Source organism: Pan troglodytes, chromosome 19 (assembly GCF_028858775.2).
Source record: "Pan troglodytes isolate AG18354 chromosome 19, NHGRI_mPanTro3-v2.0_pri, whole genome shotgun sequence".
NCBI classification, from domain to species: domain Eukaryota; kingdom Metazoa; phylum Chordata; class Mammalia; order Primates; family Hominidae; genus Pan; species Pan troglodytes.
This window is the reverse complement of record NC_072417.2, coordinates 46,782,401-46,807,787: the sequence shown is the minus strand read 5'-3', so window position 1 is coordinate 46,807,787 and position 25,387 is coordinate 46,782,401.

Sequence of the window (25,387 nt, the reverse complement as noted above, 5' to 3'; positions counted from 1 at the left end):
CTTTCCATTCCATTCTATTCCATTCCTTTCGAGTTGATTCCATTCCATTCCATTCCATTCCATTCCATTCCATTCGGGTGGATTCCATGCTATTCCATTCCATTCGATTCCATTCCATACCATTTCGGCTGATTCTATTCCATTCCCTTCCTTTCCATTGCATTTGGGTTGATTCCATTCCATTCCATTCGATTCCATTCCATTCCATTCAATTCCATTCCATTCGGGATGATTCCATTCCGTTCCATTCCATTCCATTCAATTCCACTCCGGTTGATTCCATTCCATTCCATTCAATTCCATTCCATTCCATTCGATTATATTCCATTCCATTCCATTCCGGTTGATTCCATTCGATTCCATTCGATTCCATTCCATTCTATTCCATTCCATTCCTTTCGGGTTGACTCCATTCCTTTCGGGTTGATTCCATTTCATTCCATTCCAATTAATTCCATTAGATTCCATTCCGTTCGGTTTGATTCCATTCCATTCCATTCCATTCCATTGCATTCCATTCCGTTTGGGATGACTCCATTCCATTCCCTTCCATTCCATTCCATTCAATTCCATTCCATTAGGGTTGGTTCCATTCCATTCCATTCCCTTGCGTTCCATTCCATTCCATTCGGTTTGATTCCATTCCATCCCAGTCCATTCCATTCCATTCCATTCGCGTTGAGTCCATTCGATTCCATCCCATTCCATTCCATTCCATTCTATTCCGGTTGATTCCATTCCGTTCCGTTCCATTCCATTCCATTGTATTCCATTCCATTGCTTTGCATTCTGGTTGATTCCAGTCGATTCCATTCCATTCCATTCCATTCCGTTCGGGTTGATTCCATTCCATTCCATTCCACTTAATTCGATTCCATTCCATTTAGGTTGATTCCATTCCATTCCATTTCATTCAATTCCATTCAATTCTATTCCATTATATTCTAGTTTATTCCATTTGGGTTGATTCCATTCCACTCCATTGCATTCCATTCCATTCCATTGCATTCCATTCCATTCGTGTTGATTCCATTCCATTCCATTCCATTCCATTCCATCCCATTGCATTCGGGTTGATTCCATTAGATTCCATTCCATACCATTCCATTCGAGATGATTCCATTCCATTCCATTCCATTCCATTCCATTCCATTCCATTCCCCTTGGGTTGATTCCCTTCCATTCCATTCCAGTCCAGTCCATTCCATTCCACTTCATTCCGTTCCATTCTATTCCATTCCATTCTTTTCCATTCCATTCCATTCGGTTTGCTTCCTTTCGATTCCATTCCATTCCATTCCATTCCTTTCCGTTCCAGTCCTTTCGGGTTGATTCCATTTCATTCCATTTCATTCCATTCCATTGGCGTTGAGTCCATGCTATTCCAAACCATTCCATTCCATTCCCTTCCATTCCGGATGGTTCCATTCCATTGCATACCATTGCACTCCATTCCATTCCATTCCATTCTGGTTTATTCCATTCCATTCCATTCCATTCCATTCCATTCCATTCCATTCAGGTTGAATCCATTCCTTTCCACTCCATTTAATTCCATTCCATTCCTTTCCATTCCATTTGGGTTGATTTCATTCCATTCCATTCAAGTCCATTCCACTCCATTCCAGTCCATTCCATTCGGGTTGATTCCATTCCACTCCAGTCCATTCCATTCCATTCAAATCCATCCAATTCCATTCCATTTGGGTTGATTCCATTCCATTCCATACCATTACATTACATTTCATTCCAGTCTATTCCATTCGGTTTGATTCCATTCCATTCCATTCCAATCTGGTTGATTCCATTCCATTAAATTCCATTCCATTCGTTTCCATTCCCTTCCATTCCTTTCCATTCCATTCCATTCCGGTTGATTCCATTCCATTCCATTTCATTCCATTCCGTTCCATTTCATTCCATTCAATTCCATTCCCTTCCATTTCATTTTATTCCATTCCATTCCATTCCATTCCATTCCATTCCATTCCATTCCATTCCAATCCATTCCATTCGGGTTGATTCCATTCCATTCCATTCCATTCCATTCCATTCCATTCCATTCCATTCCTTTTCATTCGGGTCCATTCCATTCCATTCCATTCCATTCCATTAGGGTTGATTCCATTCCAAACCACTCCATTCCATTCCATTCCTTTAGTGTTGATTCCTTTCCATTCGACTCCATTCCATTCCGTTCCATTCCATTCCATTCCTTTAGGGTTGATTCCATTCCATTCCATTCCATTCCATTCCATTCCTTTGCATTCCATTCGATTCCGGATGATTCCATTCCATTCCATTCCATTCCATTATATTCCAGTTCATTCCATTGGGGTTGTTTCCATTCCACTCCATTCCATTCCATTCCATTGCATTCCATTCCATTCGTGTTGATTCCATTCCATTCGATTCCATTCCATTCCATTCCATCCCATTCCATTCGGGTTGATTCCATTCCATTCCATTCCATTAGGGATGATTCCATTCCATTTGGGATGATTCCATTCCATTTCATTCCATTCCATTCCAATCCCCTTGGGTTGATTCCCTTCCATTCCATTCCATTCCAGTCCATTCCATTCCACTCCATTCCGTTCCATTCCATTCCATTCCATCATTTTCCATTCCATTCCATTCGGGTTGCTTCCGTTCGATTCCATTCCATTCCATTCCATTCCTTTCCGATCCAGTCCTTTCGGGTTGATTCCATCTCATTCCATTTCATTCCATTCCATTAGCATTGAGTCCATTCGATTCCATCCCATTCCATTCCATTCCCTTCCATTCCGGTTGGTTCCATTCCATTCCATTCCATTGCACTCCATTCCATTCCATTCCATTCTGGTTTATTCCATTCCATTCCATTCCATTCCATTTCATTCCATTCCATTCGGGTTGATTCCATTCCTTTCCACTTCATTTAATTCCATTCCATTCCATTCCATTCCATTTGGGTTAATTGCATTCCATTCCATTCCATTCGTTTACATTACATTCCAGTCCATTCCATTCGGGTTGATTCCATTCCATTTCAGTCCATTCCATTCCATTCCATTCCATCCCATTCCATTCCATTTGTGTTGATTCCATTCCGTTCCATACCATTACATTAGATTTCATTCCAGTCCATTCCATTCGGTTTGATTCCATTCCATTCCATTCCATTCCATTTCATTCCATTCCGGTTGATTGAATTCCATTCCATTCCATTCCATTCGCTTCCATTCCATTCCACTTCATTCCATTCCGTTCCATTCCGGTTGATTCCATTCCATTCCATTTCATTCCATTCCATTCCATTCCATTTCATTTTATTCCATTCCATTCCATTCCATTTCATTCCATTCCATTCCATTCCATTCCATTCCATTCCATTCCATTTCATTCCATTCCATTCCATTCCATTCCATTCCATTCCATTCCATTCCATTCCATTCCATTCCATTCCATTTCATTCCATTCCATTCCATTCCATTCCATTCCATTCCATTCCATTTCATTCCATTCCATTCCATTCCATTCCATTCCATTCCATTCCATTCCATTTCATTCCATTCCATTCCATTCTATTCCATTCCATTCCACTCCATTGTATTCCATTTCATTCGGGTTGATTCCATTCAATTCCATTCCATTCCATTCAATTCGAGTGGATTCCATTCCATTCCATTCGATTCGATTCCATTCCATTCCATTCCATTCCAATCGGGTTGATTCCATTCCATGCCATTCCCATCCATTCCATGCCATTCAATTTCATTCCGTTCGGGTTGATTCCATTCTATTCGATTCGATTTGATTTGATTTGATTTCATTCCATTCCAGTCCATTCCATTAGGGTTGATTCCATTCCGTTCCATTCCATTCCATTCCATTCCATTCGGGATAACTCCATACCATTCGATTCCATTCCATTCCACTCCTTTCCTTTCCATTCCATTCTGGTTGATTCCATTCCATTCCATTCCATTCCATTGCATTCGGGTGGATTCCATTCCATTCCATTCCATTCCATTCCATTCCATTCTAATCCATTCCATTCCATTCCATTCCATTCCATTTCATATGGGTTGTTTCCATTCGATTCCATTCTATTCCATTCCATTCCATTCCATTCCATTCCATTCTATTCGGGTTGATTGCATTCCATTCCATTCCATTCCATTCCATTCCATTAGGTTTGATTCCATATCATTCCACTCCATTCCATTCCATTCCTATTGGGTTGATTCCATTCCATTCGATTCCATTCCATTCCATTCCATTCCATTCCTTTCCATTAGGGTTGATTCCATTCCATTCCATTCCACTCCTTTCCTTTCCATTCCATTCTGGTTGATTCCATTCCATTCCATTCCATTCCATTGCATTCGGGTGGATTCCGTTCCATTCCATTCCATTCCATTCCATTCAATTCCATTCTAATCCATTCCATTCCATTCCATTCCATTTCATATGGGTTGATTCCATTCGATTCCATTCTATTCCATTCCATTCCATTCCATTCCATTCTATTCGGGTTGATTGCATGTCATTCCATTCCGTTCCATTCCATTCCATTCCTTTCCATTAGTGTTGATTCCATTCCATTCCATTCCATTCCATTCCTTTGCATTCCATTAGGGTTGATTCCGTTCCATTTCATTCCATTCCGGTTGATTCCATTCCATTCCATTCCATTCCATTCCATTCCATTGCATTCCATTCCATTCGTGTTGATTCCATTCCATTCCATTCCATTCCATTCCATTCCATTCCATTCCATCCCATTGCATTCGTGTTGATTCCATTAGATTCCATTCCATACCATTCCATTCGAGATGATTCCATTCCATTCCATTCCATTCCATTCCATGATAATTCCATTCCATTCCATTCCATTCCATGATATTACATTCCATTCCATTCCGGTTGATTCCATTCGATTCCATTCCATTCCATTCCATTCCATTCCATTCCATAAGAGTTGATTAAATTCCATTCCATTCCATTCCATTCCATTCCATTCCGTTCTGTTCCATTCCATTCCATTCCATTCCATTCCATTCGGGTTGATTCCATTCGAGTCCATTCCATTCCATTCCAATCCATTCTATTCCATTCCATTCAATTCCATTTCATTCCATTCCAGTCGATTCCATTAGTGTTGATTCCATTCCATTCCATTCCATTCCATCCCATTCCATTCCACTCCATTCCCTTCCATTCCATTCCATTCCATTCCATTCCATGATATTCCATTCCATTCCATTCCGGTTGATTCCATTCGATTCCATTCCATTCCATTCCATTCCATTCCATTCCATAAGAGTTGATTAAATTCCATTCCATTCCATTCCATTCCGTTCCGTTCCATTCCATTCCATTCCATTCCATTCCATTCGGGTTGATTCCATTCGAGTCCATTCCATTCCATTCCAATCCATTCTATTCCATTCCATTCCATTCCATTTCATTCCATTCCAGTCGATTCCATTATTGTTGATTCCATTCCATTCCATTCCATTCCATCCCATTCCATTCCACTCCATTCCCTTCCATTCCAGTCCATTCCATTCCATTCCATTCCATTCTATTCCATTCCATTCCATTCCATTACACTCTATTCCCTTCGGGTTGATTCCGTTCCAATCCATTCCATTCCATACCATTCCATTCCATTCCATTCCTTTCCATTCCATCAGGGTTGATTCCATTCCATTCCCTTCCATTACATTCCCTTCCCTTCCATTTGGGTTGATTCCTTTCCATTCCATTCTATTCCATTCCTTTCGAGTTGATTCCATTCCATTCCATTCCATTCCATTCCATTCCATTCCATTCCATTCGAGTGGATTCCATGCTATTCCATTCCATTCCATTCCATTCCCTTCCATTCCATTCCATTCGAGTGGATTCCATGCTATTCCATTCCATTCCATTCCATTCCCTTCCATTCCTTTTGGATTGATTCCTTTCCATTGCAGTCTATTCCATTCCATTCCATTCCATTCGGTTTGAATCCATTCCATTCCATTCCATTCCAATTCATTCCATTCCATTCCATTCGGGTGTATTCCATGCGATTCCCTTCCATTCCATTCCTTTCAATTCCATTTCATTCCATTACATTTCGGTTGACTCCATTCCATTCCATTCTATTTGGGTTGATTCCATTCCATTCCATTCCATTCCATTCCATTTGGGTTGATTCCATTCCATTCCATTCCATTCCATTCCATTCCATTCCATTCGGGATTATTCCATTCCCTTCCATTCCATACCATTCCATTCAATTCCACTCTGGTTGATTCCATTCCATTCCATACCATTCCATTCCATTGCATTCCATGATATTCCATTCCATTCCATTCTGGTTGACTCCATTCGATTTCATTCGAATCCATTCCATTACATTCCATAAGAATTGATTAAATTCCATTCCATTCCATTCCATTCCATTAAATTCCATTAGGGTTGATTCCATTCGAGTCCATTGCATTCCATTCCATTCCATTCCATTCCATCAGGGTTGAATCCATTCCATTCCATTCAATTCCATTCCCTTCCCTTCCATTTGGGTTGATTCCTTTCCATTCCATTCTATTCCATTCCATTCGAGTTGATTCCCTTCCATTCCAATCCATTCCATTCCATTCCATTCGGGTGGATTCCATGCTATTCCATTCCATTCCATTCCATTTCGGCTGATTCTATTCCATTATATTCCTTTCCATTGCATTTAGGTTGATTCCATTCCATTCCATTCCATTCCATTCCATTCGGGATGATTCCATTCCATTCTATTCGATTCCATTCAATTCCACTCGGGTTGATTCCATTCCATTCCTTTCCATTCCATTCCATTCCATTCCATTATATTCCATTCCATTCCATTCCGGTTGAATCCATTCGATTCCATTCGATTCCATTCCATTCCATTACTTTCGGGTTGATTCCATTTCATTCCATTCCAATTCATTCCATTGGATTCCATTCCTTTCGCTTTGATTCCATTCCATTCCATTCCATTCCATTGCATTCCATACCGTTTGGGATGATTCCATTCCATTCACTTCCATTCCATTCCATTCCATTCCGTTTCATTAGGGTTGGTTCCATTCCATTCCATTCCCTTGCATTCCATTCTATTCCATTCGGGTTGATTCCATTCCATCGCATTCCATTCCATTCCATTCCATTCCATTCGCGTTGAGTCCATTCAATTCCATCCCATTCCATTCCATTGCATTCCATTCTGATTGATTCCATTCTCTTCCGTTCCCTTCCATTCCATTGCATTCCATTCCATTCCTTTCCATTCTGGTTGATTCCAGTCGATTCCATTCCATTCCATTCCATTCCGTTCGGGTTGATTCCATTCCATTCCATTCCATTTAATTCGATTCCATTCCAATTGTGTTGATTCCATTCCGTTCAATTCCATTCCATCCCATTATATTCCAGTTCATTCCATTCGGGTTGATTCCATTCCACTCCATTCCATTGCATTCCATTCCATTCCATTCCATTGCATTCCATTCCATTCGTGTTGATTCCATTCCATTCCATTCCATTCCATTCCATTCCATTCCATCCCATTCCATTCGGGTTGATTCCATACCATTCCATTACATTCCATTACATTCGGGATGATTCCATTCCATTCCATTCCATTACTTTCCATTCCATTCCCCTTGGGTTGATTCCCTTCCATTCCATTCCATTCCAGTCCATTCCATTCCACTCCATTCCGTTCCATACCATTCCATTCCATGATTTTCCATTCCATTCCATTCGGGATGATTCCATTCCATTCCATTCCATACCATTCCATTCAATTCCACTCGGGTTTATTCCATTCCATTCCATTCCATTCCATTCCATTCCATAAGAGTTGATTAAATTCCATTCCATTCCATTCCATTCCATTCCGTTCCATTCCATTCCATTCCATTCCATTCGGTTTGATTCCATTCGAGTCCATTCCATTCCATTCCAATCCATTCTATTCCATTCCATTCAATTCCATTTCATTCCATTCCATTCCATTCAATTAGTGTTGATTCCATTCTATTCCATTCCATTCCATTCCACTCCATTCCCTTCCTTTCCACAACATTCCATTCCATTCCATTCCATTCTATTCCATTCCATTGCATTCCTTTCCCTTCTCGTTGATTCCGTTCCAATCCATTCCATTCCATTCCATTGCATTCCATTCCATTTCATTCGGGTTCGTTCCATTCCATTCCATTCCCTTCCATTTGGGTTGATTCCTTTCCATTCCATTCCATTCCATTCCATTGCATTCCATACCGTTTGGGATGATTCCATTCCATTCACTTCCATTCCATTCCATTCAATTCCATTTCATTAGGGTTGGTTCCATTCCATTCCATTCCCTTGCATTCCATTCCATTCCATTTGGGTTGATTCCATTCCATCGCATTCCATTCCATTCCATTCCATTCGCGTTGAGTCCATTCAATTCCTTCCCATTCCATTCCATTGCATTCCATTCCGATTGATTCCATTCTCTTCCGTTCCGTTCCATTCCATTGCATTCCATTCCATTCCTTTCCATTCTGGTTGATTCCAGTCGATTTCATTCCATTCCATTCCATTCCGATCGGGTTGATTCCATTCCATTCCATTCCATTTAATTCGATTCCATTCCAATTGTGTTGATTCCATTCCGTTCAATTCAATTCCATCCCATTATATTCCAGTTCATTCCATTCGGGTTTATTCCATTCCACTCCATTCCATTGCATTCCATTCCATTCCATTCCATTGCATTCCATTCCATTCGTGTTGATTCCATTCCATTCCATTCCATTCCATTCCATTCCATCCCCTTCCATTCGGGTTGATTCCATACCATTCCATTACATTCCATTACATTCGGGATGATTCCATTCCATTCCATTCCATTACTTTCCATTCCATTCCCCTTGGGTTGATTCCCTTCCATTTCATTTCATTCCAGTCCATTCCATTCCACTCCATTCCGTTCCATTCCATTCCATTCCATGATTTTCCATTCCATTCCATTCGGGATGATTCCATTCCATTCCATTCCATACCATTCCATTCAATTCCACTCGGGTTTATTCCATTCCATTCCATTCCATTCCATTCCATTCCATTCCATTCCATTCCATGATATTACATTCCATTCCATTCTGGTTGATTCCATTCGATTCCATTCCATTCCATTCCATTCAATTCCATAAGAGTTGATTAAATTCCTTTCCATTCCATTCCATTCCATTCCGTTCCGTTCCATTCCATTCCATTCCATTCGGTTTGATTCCATTCGAGTCCATTCCATTCCATTCCAATCCATTCTATTCCATTCCATTCAATTCCATTTCATTCCATTCCATTCCATTCAATTAGTGTTGATTCCATTCTATTCCATTCCATTCCATTCCACTCCATTCCCTTCCATTCCACTCCATTCCATTCCATTCCATTCCATTCTATTCCGTTCCATTACATTCCTTTCCCTTCTCGTTGATTCCGTTCCAATCCATTCCATTCCATTCCATTCCATTCCATTCCATTCCATTCCATTTCATTCGGGTTCATTCCATTCCATTCCCTTCCATTTGGGTTGATTCCTTTCCATTCCATTCTATTCCATTCCATTCGAGTTGATTTCATTCCATTTCGTTCCATTCCATTCGGGTGTATTACATGCTATTCCATTCCATTCCATTCCATTCCATTCCATTCCATTCCATTCCACTCCATTCCATTTTGGCTGATTCTATTCCATTCCATTCATTTCTACTGCATTTGGGTTGATTCCATTCCATTCCATTCCATTCGGGATGATTCCATTCCATTCCATTCCATTCCATTCCATTCCATTCCATTCCATTCAATTCCACTCGGGTTGATTCCATTCCATTCCATTCCATTCCATTCCATTCAATTCCACTCGGGTTGATTCCATTCCATTCCATTCCATTCCATTCCATTTGGGTTGACTCCATTCCATTAGATTCCATTCCATTCCATTCCATTCGGGATGATTCCATTCCATTCCATTCCATACCATTCCATTCAATTCCACTCGGGTTGATTCCATTCCATTCCATTCCATACCATTCCATTCAATTCCACTCGGGTTGATTCCATTCCATTTCATTCCATTCCATTCCATGATATTCCATTCCATTCCATTTGGGTTGATTCCATTCGATTCCATTCCATTCCATTGCATTTCATTCCGTTCCATTCCATTCCATGCCATTCCATTCCATTCCATTCGGGTTGATTCCATTCGAGTCCATTCCATTCCATTCCAATCCTCCCTATTCCATTCCCTTCCATTCCATTCCATTCCATTCCATTCCATTCCATTCCATTAGTGTTGATTCCATTCCATTCCATTCCATTCCACTCCATTCCCTTCCATTCCACTCCATTCCATTCCATTCCATTCCATTCTATTCCATTCCATTCCATTACTTTCCATTCCCTTCGGGTTGACTCCTTTCCAATCCATTCCATTCCATTCCATTCCATTCCATGAGGTTTGATTCCATTCCATTCCATTCCATTCCCTTCCCTTCCATTTTGGTTGATTCCTTTCCATTCCATTCTATTCCATTCCATTCGAGTTGATTCCATTCCATTCCATTCCATTCCATTCCATTCCATTCCATTCCATTCCATTGCATTCCATTCGGGTGGATTCCATGCTATTCCATTCCATTCCATTCCATTCCATTCCATTTCGGCTGATTCTATTCCATTCCATTCCTTTCCATTACATTTGGGTGATTCCATTCCATTCCATTCCATTCCATTCCATTCCATTCGGGATGATTCCATTCCATTCCGTTCCGTTCCATTCAATTCCCCTCGTGTTGATTACATTCCTTTCCATTCCATGCCATTCCATTCCATTCCATTCCATTCCATTTTATTCCATTTCATTCCATTCCGGTTGATTCCATTCGATTCCATTCGATTCCATTCCATTCCATTCCATTCTATTCCATTCCATTCCTTTCGGGTTGATCCCATTTCATTCCATTCCTATTCATTCCATTAGATTCCATTCCGTTCGGTTTAATTCCATTCCATTCCATTCCATTGCATTCCATTCCTTTTGGGATGATTTCATTCCATTCCCTTGCATTCCATTCCATTCAATTCCATTGCATTAGGGTTGGTTCCATTCCATTCCATTCCCTTGCGTTCCATTCCATTCCATTCGGGTTGATACCATTCCATCCCATTCCATTCCATTCCATTCCATTCGCGTTGAGTCCATTCGATTCCATCCCATTCCATTCCATTCCATTCGATTCCGGTTGATTCCATTCCGTTCCGTTCCATTCCATTCCATTGCATTCCATTCCATTCCTTTGCATTCTGGTTGATTCCAGTCGATACCATTCCATTCCATTCCATTCCGTTCGGGTTGATTCCATTCCATTCCATTCCATTTAATTCGATTCCATTCCATTTGGGTTGATTTCATTCCATCCATTTCATTCCATTCCATTCCATTATATTCCAGTTCATTCCATTGGGGTTGTTTCCATTCCACTCCATTCCATTCCATTCCATTGCATTCCATTCCATTCGTGTTGATTCCATTCCATTCCATTCCATTCCATTCCATTCCATTCCATTCCCCTTGGGTTGATTCCCTTCCATTCCATTCCAGTCCAGTCCATTCCATTCCACTTCATTCCGTTCCATTCTATTCCATTCCATTCTTTTCCATTCCATTCCATTCGGGTTGCTTCCTTTCGATTCCATTCCATTCCATTCCATTCCTTTCCGTTCCAGTCCTTTCGGGTTGATTCCATTTCATTCCATTTCATTCCATTCCATTAGCGTTGAGTCCATGCTATTCCAAACCATTCCATTCCATTCCCTTCCATTCCGGATGGTTCCATTCCATTGCATTCCATTGCACTCCATTCCATTCCATTCCATTCTGGTTTATTCCATTCCATTCCATTCCATTCCATTCCATTCCATTCCATTCAGGTTGAATCCATTCCTTTCCACTCCATTTAATTCCATTCCATTCCTTTCCATTCCATTTGGGTTGATTTCATTCCATTCCATTCAAGTCCATTCCACTCCATTCCAGTCCATTCCATTCGGGTTGATTCCATTCCACTCCAGTCCATTCCATTCCATTCAAATCCATCCAATTCCATTCCATTTGGGTTGATTCCATTCCATTCCATACCATTACATTACATTTCATTCCAGTCTATTCCATTCGGTTTGATTCCATTCCATTCCATTCCAATCTGGTTGATTCCATTCCATTAAATTCCATTCCATTCGTTTCCATTCCCTTCCATTCCTTTCCATTCCATTCCATTCCGGTTGATTCCATTCCATTCCATTTCATTCCATTCCGTTCCATTTCATTCCATTCAATTCCATTCCCTTCCATTTCATTTTATTCCATTCCATTCCATTCCATTCCATTCCATTCCATTCTAATCCATTCCATTCGGGTTGATTCCATTCCATTCCATTCCATTCCATTCCATTCCATTCCATTCCATTCCTTTTCATTCGGGTCCATTCCATTCCATTCCATTCCATTCCATTAGGGTTGATTCCATTCCAAACCACTCCATTCCATTCCATTCCTTTAGTGTTGATTCCTTTCCATTCGACTCCATTCCATTCCGTTCCATTCCATTCCATTCCTTTAGGGTTGATTCCATTCCATTCCATTCCATTCCATTCCATTCCATTCCATTCCTTTGCATTCCATTCGATTCCGGATGATTCCATTCCATTCCATTCCATTCCATTCCATTATATTCCAGTTCATTCCATTGGGGTTGTTTCCATTCCACTCCATTCCATTCCATTCCATTGCATTCCATTCCATTCTTGTTGATTCCATTCCATTCGATTCCATTCCATTCCATTCCATCCCATTCCATTCGGGTTGATTCCATTCCATTCCATTCCATTAGGGATGATTCCATTCCATTTGGGATGATTCCATTCCATTTCATTCCATTCCATTCCAATCCCCTTGGGTTGATTCCCTTCCATTCCATTCCATTCCAGTCCATTCCATTCCACTCCATTCCGTTCCATTCCATTCCATTCCATCATTTTCCATTCCATTCCATTCGGGTTGCTTCCGTTCGATTCCATTCCATTCCATTCCATTCCTTTCCGATCCAGTCCTTTCGGGTTGATTCCATCTCATTCCATTTCATTCCATTCCATTAGCATTGAGTCCATTCGATTCCATCCCATTCCATTCCATTCCCTTCCATTCCGGTTGGTTCCATTCCATTCCATTCCATTGCACTCCATTCCATTCCATTCCATTCTGGTTTATTCCATTCCATTCCATTCCATTCCATTCCATTCCATTTCATTCCATTCCATTCGGGTTGATTCCATTCCTTTCCACTTCATTTAATTCCATTCCATTCCATTCCATTACATTTGGGTTAATTCCATTCCATTCCATTCCATTCGTTTACATTACATTCCAGTCCATTCCATTCGGGTTGATTCCATTCCATTTCAGTCCATTCCATTCCATTCCATTCCATCCCATTCCATTCCATTTGTGTTGATTCCATTCCGTTCCATACCATTACATTAGATTTCATTCCAGTCCATTCCATTCGGTTTGATTCCATTCCATTCCATTCCATTCCATTCCATTTCATTCCATTCCGGTTGATTGAATTCCATTCCATTCCATTCCATTCGCTTCCATTCCATTCCACTTCATTCCATTCCGTTCCATTCCGGTTGATTCCATTCCATTCCATTCCATTTCATTCCATTCCATTCCATTTCATTTTATTCCATTCCATTCCATTCCATTTCATTCCATTCCATTCCATTCCATTCCATTCCATTCCATTCCATTCCATTCCATTTCATTCCATTCCATTCCATTCTATTCCATTCCATTCCACTCCATTGTATTCCATTTCATTCGTGTTGATTCCATTCAATTCCATTCCATTCCATTCAATTCGAGTGGATTCCATTCCATTCCATTCGATTCGATTCCATTCCATTCCATTCCATTCCAATCGGGTTGATTCCATTCCATTCCATTCCCATCCATTCCATGCCATTCAATTTCATTCCGTTCGGGTTGATTCCATTCTATTCGATTCGATTTGATTTGATTTGATTTCATTCCATTCCAGTCCATTCCATTAGGGTTGATTCCATTCCGTTCCATTCCATTCCATTCCATTCCATTCGGGATAACTCCATACCATTCGATTCCATTCCATTCCACTCCTTTCCTTTCCATTCCATTCTGGTTGATTCCATTCCATTCCATTGCATTCGGGTGGATTCCATTCCATTCCATTCCATTCCATTCCATTCCATTCCATTCTAATCCATTCCATTCCATTCCATTCCATTCCATTTCATATGGGTTGATTCCATTCGATGCCATTCTATTCCATTCCATTCCATTCCATTCCATTCCATTCTATTCGGGTTGATTGCATTCCATTCCATTCCATTCCATTCCATTCCATTAGGTTTGATTCCATATCATTCCACTCCATTCCATTCCATTCCTATTGGGTTGATTCCATTCCATTCGATTCCATTCCATTCCATTCCATTCCATTCCTTTCCATTACTGTTGATTCCATTCCATTCCATTCCACTCCTTTCCTTTCCATTCCATTCTGGTTGATTCCATTCCATTCCATTCCATTCCATTGCATTCGGGTGGATTCCGTTCCATTCCATTCCATTCCATTCCATTCCATTCTAATCCATTCCATTCCATTCCATTCCATTTCATATGGGTTGATTCCATTCGATTCCATTCTATTCCATTCCATTCCATTCCATTCCATTCCATTCCATTCTATTCGGGTTGATTGCATGTCATTCCATTCCGTTCCATTCCATTCCATTCCTTTCCATTAGTGTTGATTCCATTCCATTCCATTCCATTCCATTCCTTTGCATTCCATTAGGGTTGATTCCGTTCCATTTCATTCCATTCCGGTTGATTCCATTCCATTCCATTCCATTCCATTCCATTCCATTGCATTCCATTCCATTCGTGTTGATTCCATTCCATTCCATTCCATTCCATTCCATTCCATTCCATCCCATTGCATTCGTGTTGATTCCATTAGATTCCATTCCATACCATTCCATTCGAGATGATTCCATTCCATTCCATTCCATTCCATGATAATTCCATTCCATTGCATTCCATTCCATGATATTACATTCCATTCCATTCCGGTTGATTCCATTCGATTCCATTCCATTCCATTCCATTCCATTCCATTCCATAAGAGTTGATTAAATTCCATTCCATTCCATTCCATTCCATTCCATTCCGTTCTGTTCCATTCCATTCCATTCCATTCCATTCCATTCGGGTTGATTCCATTCGAGTCCATTCCATTCCATTCCAATCCATTCTATTCCATTCCATTCAATTCCATTTCATTCCATTCCAGTCGATTCCATTAGTGTTGATTCCATTCCATTCCATTCCATTCCATCCCATTCCATTCCACTCCATTCCCTTCCATTCCATTCCATTCCATGATATTCCATTCCATTCCATTCCGGTTGATTCCATTCGATTCCATTCCATTCCATTCCATTCCATTCCATTCCATAAGAGTTGATTAAATTCCATTCCATTCCATTCCATTCCGTTCCGTTCCATTCCATTCCATTCCATTCCATTCCATTCGGGTTGATTCCATTGGATTCCATTCCATTCCATTCCAATCCATTCTATTCCATTCCATTCAATTCCATTTCATTCCATTCCAGTCGATTCCATTAGTGTTGATTCCATTCCATTCCATTCCATTCCATCCCATTCCATTCCACTCCATTCCCTTCCATTCCAGTCCATTCCATTCCATTCCATTCCATTCTATTCCATTCCATTCCATTCCATTACACTCTATTCCCTTCGGGTTGATTCCGTTCCAATCCATTCCATTCCATTCCATTCCATTCCATTCCATTCCTTTCCATTCCATCAGGGTTGATTCCATTCCATTCCCTTCCATTACATTCCCTTCCCTTCCATTTGGGTTGATTCCTTTCCATTCCATTCTATTCCATTCCTTTCGAGTTGATTCCATTCCATTCCATTCCATTCCATTCCATTCCATTCGAGTGGATTCCATGCTATTCCATTCCATTCCATTCCATTCCCTTCCATTCCATTCCATTCGAGTGGATTCCATGCTATTCCATTCCATTCCATTCCATTCCCTTCCATTCCTTTTGGGTTGATTCCTTTCCATTGTAGTCTATTCCATTCCATTCCATTCCATTCGGTTTGAAACCATTCCATTCCATTCCATTCCAATTCATTCCATTCCATTCCATTCGGGTGTATTCCATGCGATTCCCTTCCATTCCATTCCTTTCAATTCCATTTCATTCCATTACATTTCGGTTGACTCCATTCCATTCCATTCCATTTGGGTTGATTCCATTCCATTCCATTCCATTCCATTCCATTCCATTTGGGTTGATTCCATTCCATTCCATTCCATTCCATTCCATTCCATTCCATTCGGGATTATTCCATTCCCTTCCATTCCATACCATTCCATTCAATTCCACTCTGGTTGATTCCATTCCATTCCATACCATTCCATTCCATTGCATTCCATGATATTCCATTCCATTCCATTCTGGTTGACTCCATTCGATTCCATTCGAATCCATTCCATTACATTCCATAAGAATTGATTAAATTCCATTCCATTCCATTCCATTCCATTAAATTCCATTCGGGTTGATTCCATTCGAGTCCATTGCATTCCATTCCATTCCATTCCATTCCATCAGGGTTGAATCCATTCCATTCCATTCAATTCCATTCCCTTCCCTTCCATTTGGGTTGATTCCTTTCCATTCCATTCTATTCCATTCCATTCGAGTTGATTCCATTCCATTCCAATCCATTCCATTCCATTCCATTCGGGTGGATTCCATGCTATTCCATTCCATTCCATTCCATTTCGGCTGATTCTATTCCATTATATTCCTTTCCATTGCATTTAGGTTGATTCCATTCCATTCCATTCCATTCCATTCCATTCGGGATGATTCCATTCCATTCTATTCGATTCCATTCAATTCCACTCGGGTTGATTCCATTCCATTCCTTTCCATTCCATTCCATTCCATTCCATTATATTCCATTCCATTCCATTCCGGTTGAATCCATTCGATTCCATTCGATTCCCTTCCATTCCATTACTTTCGGGTTGATTCCATTTCATTCCATTCCAATTCATTCCATTGGATTCCATTCCTTTCGCTTTGATTCCATTCCATTCCATTCCATTCCATTGCATTCCATACCGTTTGGGATGATTCCATTCCATTCACTTCCATTCCATTCCATTCAATTCCGTTTCATTAGGGTTGGTTCCATTCCATTCCATTCCCTTGCATTCCATTCCATTCCATTCGGGTTGATTCCATTCCATCGCATTCCATTCCATTCCATTCCATTCCATTCGCGTTGAGTCCATTCAATTCCATCCCATTCCATTCCATTGCATTCCATTCTGATTGATTCCATTCTCTTCCGTTCCCTTCCATTCCATTGCATTCCATTCCATTCCTTTCCATTCTGGTTGATTCCAGTCGATTCCATTCCATTCCATTCCATTCCGTTCGGGTTGATTCCATTCCATTCCATTCCATTTAATTCGATTCCATTCCAATTGTGTTGATTCCATTCCGTTCAATTCCATTCCATCCCATTATATTCCAGTTCATTCCATTCGGGTTGATTCCATTCCACTCCATTCCATTGCATTCCATTCCATTCCATTCCATTGCATTCCATTCCATTCGTGTTGATTCCATTCCATTCCATTCCATTCCATTCCATTCCATTCCATCCCATTCCATTCGGGTTGATTCCATACCATTCCATTACATTCCATTACATTCGGGATGATTCCATTCCATTCCATTCCATTACTTTCCATTCCATTCCCCTTGGGTTGATTCCCTTCCATTCCATTCCATTCCAGTCCATTCCATTCCACTCCATTCCGTTCCATTCCATTCCATTCCATGATTTTCCATTCCATTCCATTCGGGATGATTCCATTCCATTCCATTCCATACCATTCCATTCAATTCCACTCGGGTTTATTCCATTCCATTCCATTCCATTCCATTCCATTCCATTCCATGATATTCCATTCCATTCCATTCTGGTTGATTCCATTCGATTCCATTCGATTCCATTCCATTCCATTCCATTCCATTCCATTCCATTCCATAAGAGTTGATTAAATTCCATTCCATTCCATTCCATTCCATTCCGTTCCATTCCATTCCATTCCATTCCATTCGGTTTGATTCCATTCGAGTCCATTCCATTCCATTCCAATCCATTCTATTCCATTCCATTCAATTCCATTTCATTCCATTCCATTCCATTCAATTAGTGTTGATTCCATTCTATTCCATTCCATTCCATTCCACTCCATTCCCTTCCTTTCCACTACATTCCATTCCATTCCATTCCATTCTATTCCATTCCATTACATTCCTTTCCCTCCTCGTTGATTCCGTTCCAATCCATTCCATTCCATTCCATTGCATTCCATTCCATTTCATTCGGGTTCGTTCCATTCCATTCCATTCCCTTCCATTTGGGTTGATTCCTTTCCATTCCATTCCATTCCATTCCATTGCATTCCATACCGTTTGGGATGATTCCATTCCATTCACTTCCATTCCATTCCATTCAATTCCATTTCATTAGGGTTGGTTCCATTCCATTCCATTCCCTTGCATTCCATTCCATTCCATTTGGGTTGATTCCATTCCATCGCATTCCATTCCATTCCATTCCATTCGCGTTGAGTCCATTCAATTCCTTCCCATTCCATTCCATTGCATTCCATTCTGATTGATTCCATTCTCTTCCGTTCCCTTCCATTCCATTGCATTCCATTCCATTCCTTTCCATTCTGGTTGATTCCAGTCGATTTCATTCCATTCCATTCCATTCCGTTCGGGTTGATTCCATTCCATTCCATTCCATTTAATTCGATTCCATTCCAATTGTGTTGATTCCATTCCGTTCAATTCCATTCCATCCCATTATATTCCAGTTCATTTCATTCGGGTTTATTCCATTCCACTCCATTCCATTGCATTCCATTCCATTCCATTCCATTGCATTCCATTCCATTCGTGTTGATTCCATTCCATTCCATTCCATTCCATTCCATTCCATCCCATTCCATTCGGGTTGATTCCATACCATTCCATTACATTCCATTACATTCGGGATGATTCCATTCCATTCCATTCCATTACTTTCCATTCCATTCCCCTTGGGTTGATTCCCTTCCATTCCATTTGATTCCAGTCCATTCCATTCCACTCCATTCCGTTCCATTCCATTCCATTCCATGATTTTCCATTCCATTCCATTCGGGATGATTCCATTCCATTCCATTCCATACCATTCCATTCAATTCCACTCGGGTTTATTCCATTCCATTCCATTCCATTCCATTCCATTCCATTCCATTCCATTCCATTCCAATTCATTCCATTCCATTCCATTCGGGTGTATTCCATGCGATTCCCTTCCATTCCATTCCTTTCAATTCCATTTCATTCCATTACATTTCGGTTGACTCCATTCCATTCCATTCCATTTGGGTTGATTCCATTCCATTCCATTCCATTCCATTCCATTCCATTTGGGTTGATTCCATTCCATTCCATTCCATTCCATTCCATTCCATTCCATTCGGGATTATTCCATTCCCTTCCATTCCATACCATTCCATTCAATTCCACTCTGGTTGATTCCATTCCATTCCATACCATTCCATTCCATTGCATTCCATGATATTCCATTCCATTCCATTCTGGTTGACTCCATTCGATTCCATTCGAATCCATTCCATTACATTCCATAAGAATTGATTAAATTCCATTCCATTCCATTCCATTCCATTAAATTCCATTCGGGTTGATTCCATTCGAGTCCATTGCATTCCATTCCATTCCATTCCATTCCATCAGGGTTGAATCCATTCCATTCCATTCAATTCCATTCCCTTCCCTTCCATTTGGGTTGATTCCATTCCATTCCATACCATTACATTACATTTCATTCCAGTCTATTCCATTCGGTTTGATTCCATTCCATTCCATTCCAATCTGGTTGATTCCATTCCATTAAATTCCATTCCATTCGTTTCCATTCCCTTCCATTCCTTTCCATTCCATTCCATTCCGGTTGATTCCATTCCATTCCATTTCATTCCATTCCGTTCCATTTCATTCCATTCAATTCCATTCCCTTCCATTTCATTTTATTCCATTCCATTCCATTCCATTCCATTCCATTCCATTCCATTCCAATCCATTCCATTCGGGTTGATTCCATTCCATTCCATTCCATTCCATTCCATTCCATTCCATTCCATTCCATTCCTTTTCATTCGGGTCCATTCCATTCCATTCCATTCCATTCCATTAGGGTTGATTCCATTCCAAACCACTCCATTCCATTCCATTCCTTTAGTGTTGATTCCTTTCCATTCGACTCCATTCCATTCCGTTCCATTCCATTCCATTCCTTTAGGGTTGATTCCATTCCATTCCATTCCATTCCATTCCATTCCTTTGCATTCCATTCGATTCCGGATGATTCCATTCCATTCCATTCCATTCCATTATATTCCAGTTCATTCCATTGGGGTTGTTTCCATTCCACTCCATTCCATTCCATTCCATTGCATTCCATTCCATTCGTGTTGATTCCATTCCATTCGATTCCATTCCATTCCATTCCATCCCATTCCATTCGGGTTGATTCCATTCCATTCCATTCCATTAGGGATGATTCCATTCCATTTGGGATGATTCCATTCCATTTCATTCCATTCCATTCCAATCCCCTTGGGTTGATTCCCTTCCATTCCATTCCATTCCAGTCCATTCCATTCCACTCCATTCCGTTCCATTCCATTCCATTCCATCATTTTCCATTCCATTCCATTCGGGTTGCTTCCGTTCGATTCCATTCCATTCCATTCCATTCCTTTCCGATCCAGTCCTTTCGGGTTGATTCCATCTCATTCCATTTCATTCCATTCCATTAGCATTGAGTCCATTCGATTCCATCCCATTCCATTCCATTCCCTTCCATTCCGGTTGGTTCCATTCCATTCCATTCCATTGCACTCCATTCCATTCCATTCCATTCTGGTTTATTCCATTCCATTCCATTCCATTCCATTTCATTCCATTCCATTCGGGTTGATTCCATTCCTTTCCACTTCATTTAATTCCATTCCATTCCATTCCATTCCATTTGGGTTAATTGCATTCCATTCCATTCCATTCGTTTACATTACATTCCAGTCCATTCCATTCGGGTTGATTCCATTCCATTTCAGTCCATTCCATTCCATTCCATTCCATCCCATTCCATTCCATTTGTGTTGATTCCATTCCGTTCCATACCATTACATTAGATTTCATTCCAGTCCATTCCATTCGGTTTGATTCCATTCCATTCCATTCCATTCCATTCCATTTCATTCCATTCCGGTTGATTGAATTCCATTCCATTCCATTCCATTCGCTTCCATTCCATTCCACTTCATTCCATTCCGTTCCATTCCGGTTGATTCCATTCCATTCCATTTCATTCCATTCCATTCCATTCCATTTCATTTTATTCCATTCCATTCCATTCCATTTCATTCCATTCCATTCCATTCCATTCCATTCCATTCCATTCCATTCCATTTCATTCCATTCCATTCCATTCCATTCCATTCCATTCCATTCCATTCCATTCCATTCCATTCCATTCCATTCCATTCCATTTCATTCCATTCCATTCCATTCCATTCCATTCCATTCCATTCCATTCCATTTCATTCCATTCCATTCCATTCTATTCCATTCCATTCCACTCCATTGTATTCCATTTCATTCGGGTTGATTCCATTCAATTCCATTCCATTCCATTCAATTCGAGTGGATTCCATTCCATTCCATTCGATTCGATTCCATTCCATTCCATTCCATTCCAATCGGGTTGATTCCATTCCATGCCATTCCCATCCATTCCATGCCATTCAATTTCATTCCGTTCGGGTTGATTCCATTCTATTCGATTCGATTTGATTTGATTTGATTTCATTCCATTCCAGTCCATTCCATTAGGGTTGATTCCATTCCGTTCCATTCCATTCCATTCCATTCCATTCGGGATAACTCCATACCATTCGATTCCATTCCATTCCACTCCTTTCCTTTCCATTCCATTCTGGTTGATTCCATTCCATTCCATTCCATTCCATTGCATTCGGGTGGATTCCATTCCATTCCATTCCATTCCATTCCATTCCATTCTAATCCATTCCATTCCATTCCATTCCATTCCATTTCATATGGGTTGATTCCATTCGATTCCATTCTATTCCATTCCATTCCATTCCATTCCATTCCATTCTATTCGGGTTGATTGCATTCCATTCCATTCCATTCCATTCCATTCCATTAGGTTTGATTCCATATCATTCCACTCCATTCCATTCCATTCCTATTGGGTTGATTCCATTCCATTCGATTCCATTCCATTCCATTCCATTCCATTCCTTTCCATTAGGGTTGATTCCATTCCATTCCATTCCACTCCTTTCCTTTCCATTCCATTCTGGTTGATTCCATTCCATTCCATTCCATTCCATTGCATTCGGGTGGATTCCGTTCCATTCCATTCCATTCCATTCCATTCAATTCCATTCTAATCCATTCCATTCCATTCCATTCCATTTCATATGGGTTGATTCCATTCGATTCCATTCTATTCCATTCCATTCCATTCCATTCCATTCTATTCGGGTTGATTGCATGTCATTCCATTCCGTTCCATTCCATTCCATTCCTTTCCATTAGTGTTGATTCCATTCCATTCCATTCCATTCCATTCCTTTGCATTCCATTAGGGTTGATTCCGTTCCATTTCATTCCATTCCGGTTGATTCCATTCCATTCCATTCCATTCCATTCCATTCCATTGCATTCCATTCCATTCGTGTTGATTCCATTCCATTCCATTCCATTCCATTCCATTCCATTCCATTCCATCCCATTGCATTCGTGTTGATTCCATTAGATTCCATTCCATACCATTCCATTCGAGATGATTCCATTCCATTCCATTCCATTCCATTCCATGATAATTCCATTCCATTCCATTCCATTCCATGATATTACATTCCATTCCATTCCGGTTGATTCCATTCGATTCCATTCCATTCCATTCCATTCCATTCCATTCCATAAGAGTTGATTAAATTCCATTCCATTCCATTCCATTCCATTCCATTCCGTTCTGTTCCATTCCATTCCATTCCATTCCATTCCATTCGGGTTGATTCCATTCGAGTCCATTCCATTCCATTCCAATCCATTCTATTCCATTCCATTCAATTCCATTTCATTCCATTCCAGTCGATTCCATTAGTGTTGATTCCATTCCATTCCATTCCATTCCATCCCATTCCATTCCACTCCATTCCCTTCCATTCCATTCCATTCCATTCCATTCCATGATATTCCATTCCATTCCATTCCGGTTGATTCCATTCGATTCCATTCCATTCCATTCCATTCCATTCCATTCCATAAGAGTTGATTAAATTCCATTCCATTCCATTCCATTCCATTCCGTTCCGTTCCATTCCATTCCATTCCATTCCATTCCATTCGGGTTGATTCCATTCGAGTCCATTCCATTCCATTCCAATCCATTCTATTCCATTCCATTCCATTCCATTTCATTCCATTCCAGTCGATTCCATTATTGTTGATTCCATTCCATTCCATTCCATTCCATCCCATTCCATTCCACTCCATTCCCTTCCATTCCAGTCCATTCCATTCCATTCCATTCCATTCTATTCCATTCCATTCCATTCCATTACACTCTATTCCCTTCGGGTTGATTCCGTTCCAATCCATTCCATTCCATACCATTCCATTCCATTCCATTCCTTTCCATTCCATCAGGGTTGATTCCATTCCATTCCCTTCCATTACATTCCCTTCCCTTCCATTTGGGTTGATTCCTTTCCATTCCATTCTATTCCATTCCTTTCGAGTTGATTCCATTCCATTCCATTCCATTCCATTCCATTCCATTCCATTCGAGTGGATTCCATGCTATTCCATTCCATTCCATTCCATTCCCTTCCATTCCATTCCATTCGAGTGGATTCCATGCTATTCCATTCCATTCCATTCCATTCCCTTCCATTCCTTTTGGATTGATTCCTTTCCATTGCAGTCTATTCCATTCCATTCCATTCCATTCGGTTTGAATCCATTCCATTCCATTCCATTCCAATTCATTCCATTCCATTCCATTCGGGTGTATTCCATGCGATTCCCTTCCATTCCATTCCTTTCAATTCCATTTCATTCCATTACATTTCGGTTGACTCCATTCCATTCCATTCTATTTGGGTTGATTCCATTCCATTCCATTCCATTCCATTCCATTTGGGTTGATTCCATTCCATTCCATTCCATTCCATTCCATTCCATTCCATTCGGGATTATTCCATTCCCTTCCATTCCATACCATTCCATTCAATTCCACTCTGGTTGATTCCATTCCATTCCATACCATTCCATTCCATTGCATTCCATGATATTCCATTCCATTCCATTCTGGTTGACTCCATTCGATTTCATTCGAATCCATTCCATTACATTCCATAAGAATTGATTAAATTCCATTCCATTCCATTCCATTCCATTAAATTCCATTAGGGTTGATTCCATTCGAGTCCATTGCATTCCATTCCATTCCATTCCATTCCATCAGGGTTGAATCCATTCCATTCCATTCAATTCCATTCCCTTCCCTTCCATTTGGGTTGATTCCTTTCCATTCCATTCTATTCCATTCCATTCGAGTTGATTCCCTTCCATTCCAATCCATTCCATTCCATTCCATTCGGGTGGATTCCATGCTATTCCATTCCATTCCATTCCATTTCGGCTGATTCTATTCCATTATATTCCTTTCCATTGCATTTAGGTTGATTCCATTCCATTCCATTCCATTCCATTCCATTCGGGATGATTCCATTCCATTCTATTCGATTCCATTCAATTCCACTCGGGTTGATTCCATTCCATTCCTTTCCATTCCATTCCATTCCATTCCATTATATTCCATTCCATTCCATTCCGGTTGAATCCATTCGATTCCATTCGATTCCATTCCATTCCATTACTTTCGGGTTGATTCCATTTCATTCCATTCCAATTCATTCCATTGGATTCCATTCCTTTCGCTTTGATTCCATTCCATTCC